Source organism: Pogonomyrmex barbatus, unplaced genomic scaffold (assembly GCF_055798465.1).
Source record: "Pogonomyrmex barbatus isolate J1 unplaced genomic scaffold, ASM5579846v1 scaffold10, whole genome shotgun sequence".
Lineage (NCBI taxonomy): Eukaryota > Metazoa > Arthropoda > Insecta > Hymenoptera > Formicidae > Pogonomyrmex > Pogonomyrmex barbatus.
Genome location: NW_028297099.1, coordinates 3,133,433 through 3,142,182, shown reverse-complemented (window position 1 = coordinate 3,142,182; position 8,750 = coordinate 3,133,433).

The following is an 8,750-nucleotide window of genomic DNA, read 5'->3' as shown; positions in this document are numbered from 1 at the left end:
CTCTCTCTCTCTCTCTCTCTCTCTCTCTCTCTCTTTCTCTCTCGTAGTAACAAGCGATTTCTTCAAGCTGATTTTTTTTCTCTAGCACTGAGAGGATCAATACGTAATTTATGTGCTATTTGATGACATTTTCTTAACAGCATTTGAAGATAAATGCGCATAAATTATTTCAATGATATTAACTATATGTCATACATTAGTATAACTATAAGCAACTAACTTTAAAATAGATTGATGACAGCGTTTGGCTTAAATTACAATTAATGATATAATAACAAACTGAAATTTATTTCATCATGCAAATACTGCACGCGAATAATTTCTACGGTAGAATTATGGGTCCACTTTTGTTATACTGTTTCAATAACATTCAGTTGGATATTATACAAATATTCTATCTTTGAAAAGTCTATTTAATGCGACCAATGAATTTAATTACGATGATATAAATTACGTCTCGTCAATTAAATCTGCTTCAAATCAGGCATGCAGATCGAATATAATATCACTTTGATGTCATTAATTTACATAATAAATAACACTGTAGAAAAATTTATTACAAAATATTTACCGAAAGAAGTAAACCGCAGCGCATATCACTATGCTAGTTAAGATAATAAGATAGTAGTCTTGTTATTTGAATAAACTAATTGAGTTACAATAATTATAAAAGAGATATTATTAGCGTCAGCAAAATTAAATATTAAATTACTGAATTTTTTCTTATTTTTAAAATAATAATATACTTTCTTTCGCTTACGTTGCAACTTTATCGCTAATGATAACTTATATTGAGTCACATTCTTAAATTCGATTAATACTGATGAAAAAAATCTCCAAGTTTAGGAAATAGCAAAAATTTAAGTGCGCGCAGTAGAAGATTGAAAAAAGTCTTTTTCCAAGAAAAATCTTCAAGAATTGAACTCACATTATAAAGTTTCAGGCTTGGCAAATCCTCGAGAGAAATTTTCCGTAGGAATTGCACGAGGATAGTGTCTTTGGCGTTAACTATTCAAAGTGACCTCATTTCATTCAGTACTATGCTGAATAACGCTATAAAACACGTATGGAAGAGGGACGTACGGAAGAGTGATAATTTAAAAATGCTTAGTCACTAATTATATATCGTACAATGTTCCTTCCAGATAAAAAAAAGGAATAAAAAAAATTAACCTTAATTTTAAATATAATATCGATAATATTATTTTTGCAGGAAATCGGTCTATTCATTGATTCCTTGACTTCATTGTGAAGTGCGATCAATATCGGTTATTGACTAATAGAAAAAAATGAGCTGCCGCATAAAAATCTTATAAATCCATGTGGCATGAGAATTCAGTTACCCCCAAAATAGCGATTTTTTTTATTATTTCATTATTGCTTCTAGCAAAGGAATGGGCAATGTTATACCTATTTCCGTATCTATCGTCGCACTTGGCGGAATGCTTTTATCACTACGGCGTACGTAGCATTCCTAAGGGAGTTGCAGCGACCTCGTTCTCATTGTGTAAAACGAAAATGGTTCCACCTCTCTCTCCTTAGTACTCAATTTTCCAGAAATACGATGAAAACATCGTTCGTCTTCGTTCTTATTGATCCACCAATCGTATCATTCTAACGCGTGGACGCGTTACATACGAATCCGAAGAAGTAAAAGTAAAAATTTCAGCCGGTGAACACGTTCGACAATAAAATACAATCGATGAAAAAGGCGGGATGTGCACAGGCGTTATGAAAAAATGAAAAAGCACTCGACCAACGGCGGTACCACGATTTATTAAGTCAGTGTTGAAATTATCAATGACGTTCGATTTAAAAAATGTAAGAGCAATGCGCGATCTATAAGTGGATGGAGATGCATGGCTTCCAATTTCATGAATTGCGTCGCGTCCGAGGGAGCCAATCGCATCGACCGTCAAATGAAACGCATGGCTATCGACCATCAAGATTAAATGGTTTGGAGTGATTCACGGGTGATAGAGGAATCTGCGGGTGCCGGAGAATTGATTGGAGCCCGATTATTAAAGCAATAAGAATGAAGGGGAGCGCGTTCTTTATTATATTTCGGAAATATAATAGAGAACTTCATGAGATACGCTAATTGCTATAAATCCTTTCAACCATAAAATTAGTTCAGCTAGTGATTACGACTACGATGAGACATTTATTCTTTCAAAAGGATTTAAAAATTTTATATCAAAGAAGCAGTTGTGCATAAAAATATATGATAAAATAAAATTAAGTTTTTGATTTACATTTTAGTCTATAAAAATATATGATAATCTATAATATGTTGAACAGTATTTCCACGATAAAATCGATGTTGATAAAAACGATCGAATAAAAATGACGAAAAATGTATATCAATAATCACTCTTTAACTAGATACTTTAAATTATTCAACTTTAAATCAAGAGAGTAATAAGAAACTGTAATAGTGTTGTGATTATTAATGCAAATACCCGCTTATACATTATTACTATGTAAATAATAAGGAAATAACCCGAGCACTTTAATAATTATTCAACCTCCTACGCCTACAATATAAATTGCGTTGAAATAGAGTCATGACAGTGAAGGTAACACTTGATATTTCACTACCAACTACTCGTTCAGGCGCCTCGTAAATTTATCTACCGCCCTCTTAAGCGCATGTTATATAAATAAACATAACTCCTGAACACAATCTGATTACCCTTCGATAGCCCTTTGAAATAAAGCTGTATTGCTTTCGTTGTCCACTCGGAGATAAACCTGTTAAAAAATTAATGATGAAACGGAAATGGCAAAGCTATTTCGCGAATCGTATATTGCATACTACGTATTTTTGCGGCGGAAACGCTTAATCACTTATTACATACGAAAAACATATAATCCAATTGATGTGATATGTGTGCAAGAATCTCGCTGCATATGTGTTATGTACGATAAATTTGTTCTCTATGAATCGATATTTCAAAGTAATCAACAACAAATTTATCTTGAAACATATTTATTAGAATAAAATTTGATTCAATTACGCGTGCAACGATGCCGAAGAGTGCAGTTGATTCAAAAAGTATTTTAATTCCGAAACAAACTTTGGTTTTACATGGCAGCCAATTAATTTATCATTATCACTTTCAGCTGCTCTCCCATATCCGAAAGTAGTTAATCAATGACTTTCACGTAGATCCTTCAGCCGACCTCGACAATGATAAATAGCACCCCGGACTTAATTAAAAATACCGTCACGCGCCGAATATCGATGACCGGGTCTTCCCTCTGCCGGGGAAGATCGAGAAATGCGTGTACCAGCCGAAGCTCGCGATAATGGTGGCCATAACATAGAGATAACTGACGTCACCGGATGCCTTTCGATGACCTGCATTATCGATTTTATATCCTGATGGAGGTCGACGATGGCAGATTCCATCCTGTCCCTTGTCGATTTTTATAATGAAACGACACTTCGGGCAAGGAGCGTGATAATGTTCGTAGGGCGGCATCTTCGCGCAACCATCAATTTCCCTCTTTTCCATGATCTTGCCAGGAGGCGAAGATTAATATCGACTTACACGATTTTTGCGCTTGTAGATTCGACTGGCGCACGAAGCGTGCCCATTAAGATCACTTCAATTAAAATGAAATCTTTTGCGCGGCTGAAGTCGAAAGTACAAATAAATCGAGTAAAGGTAGTCTTGAAATTTCGATACGTGACCCAAATTTCTATCTTGCAAAACTAGAATTTCAAGAGAGATTCGTATATTTGGTGTATTCATACGATATGCAGCTTCTTCTACTTGCAGCATCTGACGAAGATAAATAAAATCATCGAAAACTAAAGCTCCCTATTTCTGGATATTTGCTATTACATTTGTATGTGTTTAACCAATTTCAATCAATTCAAATATTGGTTCGAAGAAATATTCATAGCTGCAAGCGAAATAAATATGTTCTTATAATTTTATTAAATAAATGTGAAAAGCACTGAAAATAATTTATAAAAAAGTATTACGCACGTGAAAAAAATCTATGATTTTTATAACTTTTAAAGTAGCAATAAAACTAGTAATAAAGTTTTTACAGTTAAATAATCCGATAGAATATATAACATGACTTCGTTTATGTCTGAAATATAAGTTCTGCGACTATAATCTAAAGAAAGAACATAAAAGATATGTGTTCTACACGATGATTCATATCGCTATAATATGGATGTGTGTGTGTGAAAACAATTCTAGAAAATAGTATATCATGCCTTGAGGAAAGCCATCAGATGCACGCGCGTGGAGCAAACAGGAAAAAAAGAAATAAAGGGGAGTGAAAATCGCTTTGTTTCGTTCCTATCGAGCTATAAAATCTTCGAGAATGCATACAATAAAGAGCTTCTAGTGACTTGAATATGTGAAATATGTAACTGTGTACTCTAATAAAGATATAAATACTAATATCATCAATATCTCTCCCTTGCTCCCTGTTATATGAAAATTTAATATAAAAAAAAAAAAACGATAAGCATTTGTAATATATACATAATTTCATACGTATATTAACTAAAATACAAATACGTATATTAATTTTTAAAATGCGTGATTATTATCGTGCCCTAATTATTGTAATTGTACGTAATGGAACAGTTAATGGATGCACAAATAAACGAAGAGGATAATCGATTTGCGTTATCATGAAAGTATCATTCGTATTTGCACGGAATTTTGTCCGGGCATCGCATATCAAACCTTTTTCTTCGATATGCAGCAGTAACCGGTCCCAACGCGACAAGAATACATAATACTTCGCTATTTTCCGGAAAGTTGTTCCATGAAATTCTGAAAAGGTAGAAAATATACGGGAAACTATTACACGGAATATTTCTTCCACGAACTCACTTGTCAGCGAGGTCATAGCAATTTGTAACTGGCTATAGTTAGGTGACTGACGGTAGCTAGTTTTTTAACAAACGGCTCGCATTTTTCTATGCATTATACAGTCTGATATTGTGTTGTACAACAATACTGGATTAGTAAATTATTTTTTAGTCTACAATTTCACGTTAATTTAAAGGAATTTCTTTACGGAAAGAAAATCTAACAAATATGACTCCAGATTGCTAATAAAAAGTCACATTTCCATCATCACAAAAACGATGCGTCTTGATAATCTCACCGTCAACGCTCGCTTAAGTTATTGATCACCAGACAGTTATTGATCACCAAGTTTTATGAGGCTGTCCTTTAGGATAATTTCTGAGTTTATGTGGGCTTGTTACTAACTCACGTACACTTCTTTTTTTAATAGAACAAATATTTCCAACAACTTAATTTGTTTACAAAAATTATCTACTCGTTGTTTCTTGTATTTATCTTTAATAATATGCATTTTAGTCATGAAAGCTGCATTATAAACATTGTGTCGTGTATTATTGTATCGTAATCCAGAATCTTTGGTATTTCTTCAGAAAGTGCCAAGATATGCATTTATATATATAATGCATATATATTTACAAGTTTCTTCGAAAATACGTAACGACAACCAATTATTAAAAACATTTTGATTCTGATTACTACCGCAGAATAAATTACATAATTTATAAAAAGAAAAGAAGATACACAAGTACATATATAAAGTGGGATAAATCTCTTTTCCTCTTTTCCTCCTTAAAAGATAAATAGAAAGTGACCAGTAAGCTTGGATAAGTATTGCTAACTCAGCGGCTCAGCTGTGTCTTAAGATAAGCTGGAACTCATCGTGATTAAAAGAAGGTGAAAAAACTTAGCGAACCGTGATCATATTATATTAAATCACATAGATATATTCGTGAGTTAAAATAAAAGCTCTTATATTACATAACTTATTAATAAAAGAAAAGCATTAAATATAAAAATGTAAAATCCATTTTTTAAATAAATAGCGACTTTTTAAGTTTACATTATCATGCATTAGGAGTCATATAAACTATATTTTACACTGAAATAAAATTATGTAATATTATTCCTGTCTCTTCTAAATATTATAAATTTGTTTTTAAAATAGGGCACGTTTTCTCTTCGCGCGAATAAAGACCTCTTGCAATTGTAAGCAAGATATACGTAAATTGTTTTAAAATTATACGCAGGAAAGAAACATGAGATCGTTGCGATACTGTAAGCGCAAACTCAGCAAATAAAAATGTAGTCTTTACGGTGAATAAATTTTCCAAAAAGAGCGAAAGAGAGCAAATGAGAGAGAGCAGAGAGGAGAGAGGAGAGAGGAGAGGGGACAAAGGAGAGAGAGAGAGAGAGAGAGAGAGAGAGAGAGAGAGAGAGAGAGAGAGAGAGAGAGAGAATGAAAAAAGGGAGAAAGAGTAGAGGTAGGGGAAAAACGAAAAACAAAACCAAAAATTGCATAGTAAAAGAGAAAAACCATGAGACTGTAGTCAAATTTCACATCTGGTGAATGGAGATAATCTGGCAAATGGAAAACACATTCTACAAATCGTATTTTCGCATTCGCGGCGTTTCAATATGCTGCCAAAAATGCAGTCACTAATGGTTATATGTAATTCGATTTGAAACAGCAGAGTATTACACGTTCCTTTGACCACGCGCGGATCAGTTGTCTGCGGTTATTAATGGAATGCATTATACGTATGGCTAGTATGCACGTTAATATCGCGTATGCATGTTTACAAACTCGTATAATAATATATTTTCGCGCTCATTTAATTAATTAAATTTGTAATCTTTGAGTAATACGCATTGTTGCTACAATTGTGTATTATAAATACGCGCATCATGACAAAATAACTATAATATTAGAAACAGTATATTTTATATTTTTAACTAGAGCTTCCATTTATTTTAATTCATATGTTAAACATAATTTTTATTTCTGTTACTATCTACCACTTCAATATTAATAAATAAAAATATATAAAAAGTATTTCGCAATTATTTGCAATGAGATTTAATTCTGAATTCATAAATTAAAATATACCAATACACAAGTAAATGCAATTTACTAAAATCTACAGTTCTTTTAGTAATACACAACGTAGTAATAAATTATGTCTATTATGCATTATTACAATGACTTAGCGGTTAATTTATTAAATAATAATCAGTGCAAACAATGAAAACAACAGATTCATCCAGACAATTCGAGAGGTCTTAATGAACTATGAATCGCTGATTTAATGTACTGATTCTGCAACATCCGATATGCGTCGCTCTTAGAAGATATTTATATCCTCATTGCCCCCATTTTATCACAATCGGGTGATTATTTTCTCAGCAATAACCTATCGACACTTATATATGTAGAAAAAAATATCATCGCATGATGCTGCGTATTAAATATTTGTTTTTTTATGAGAATCGCCCCACTAGCATTGTAATTGCATTATTTGTGCAGTGTGTTTTATTTTTTGTATTTGTGGTTTTTCTCTCTTTCCACCATTATTTACACAGATCTCTACAATGATTGTAATTTACGGCACGTTTCCGTTGGGAATCTCCTGAGCAATGATCGGACCAACTGACTTCCTTTTAGACAGACCACTGACATTCAGCTGTGGCACAAAGCAACGTTCCTCGTGATAATGGTACACATCGATCGCTTCGAATTGTCGAACATCGAGATGAATATCCTATCCTACGTCTATAGCACAGATACGAGACAGAAAAGTGCTGGACAAACTTCGTTACCAAACTCATCCATTCCACTATCCTTTATATTCTCGCCTGTTTCGTCGATATAATTTCATGCAATCCCGTTTTAGCACTCTATCACGATTTATAATTAAAGAATCATTTAGGAGAGGATAAAATAAATCAAATTACATTAATAATTATTAACATTATCGCGTTAATATGGCATTTGAATAATTATATTAAACGTAATAATTATCGATATTACAAGTCCGCATTGGAAAGCATTAAAGCATTCCGAAGAATATGGCACCTAAGTGGTTACGCTAGAGTTTCACAGAATAGGATTTGTCCATAGTAATAAAACGCGCAGAAGGAACAATAGTACAAAAGTGTATAAAAGTAATAGGATATACTTCAAATATCTCGCTATTCCCAAAGGAGAAATGTGCCATTAACTTGGGAGGTCTTAGGCGGTTTAATTTCGTAGTGTATCACTTTCTTGTGTTCAGATCATATGTCTGTTATTTAGATGCTATCTAAATTTTTGTAATAATCAAGATTAATTAATTTTTTTGCGCTTTTGATAGAATACAAATATTTTTATTATAAATACTTATTTTAAAAAAATGTTAAAAAAAATTTAAAACTTGTCCGTGATAAGAGAAAATCTTTGAAAAATTTTTAATTAAAAATTATCTTTATATTGTAACTTTAGACGTACAATAATTATCTATTGTGGACGTATAATAATTACAATGATGTCGTTGCAACTTTCGCGGTAAACGTTGCCTGGTATGAATATATAATATCAACTTACTAGACTATCTCAAGAGATGCAAAAGATAATAGATCTCAAGATCTTGATCATAAAAGAAACAAAAGTTATATAAAATTCAATGATAAGAGATAAAATAATTTAAACATCAAATATTATAAAATTGAAAATATATGCATTTACTGTAATGGTAATAAACAATTTTGAGATAATAGTTGCTTTTTTTTAATATAACAGACTTTCTTTTTTACTTAATTTCGCGGAGAGAAAATACGACGATTAGATTTGTCAGTTGCATTCCTCTTTTCTCTTCAATTTTAATAATTCTAAGAATTGCAATTTGCATTCTGTGCACGCAATTT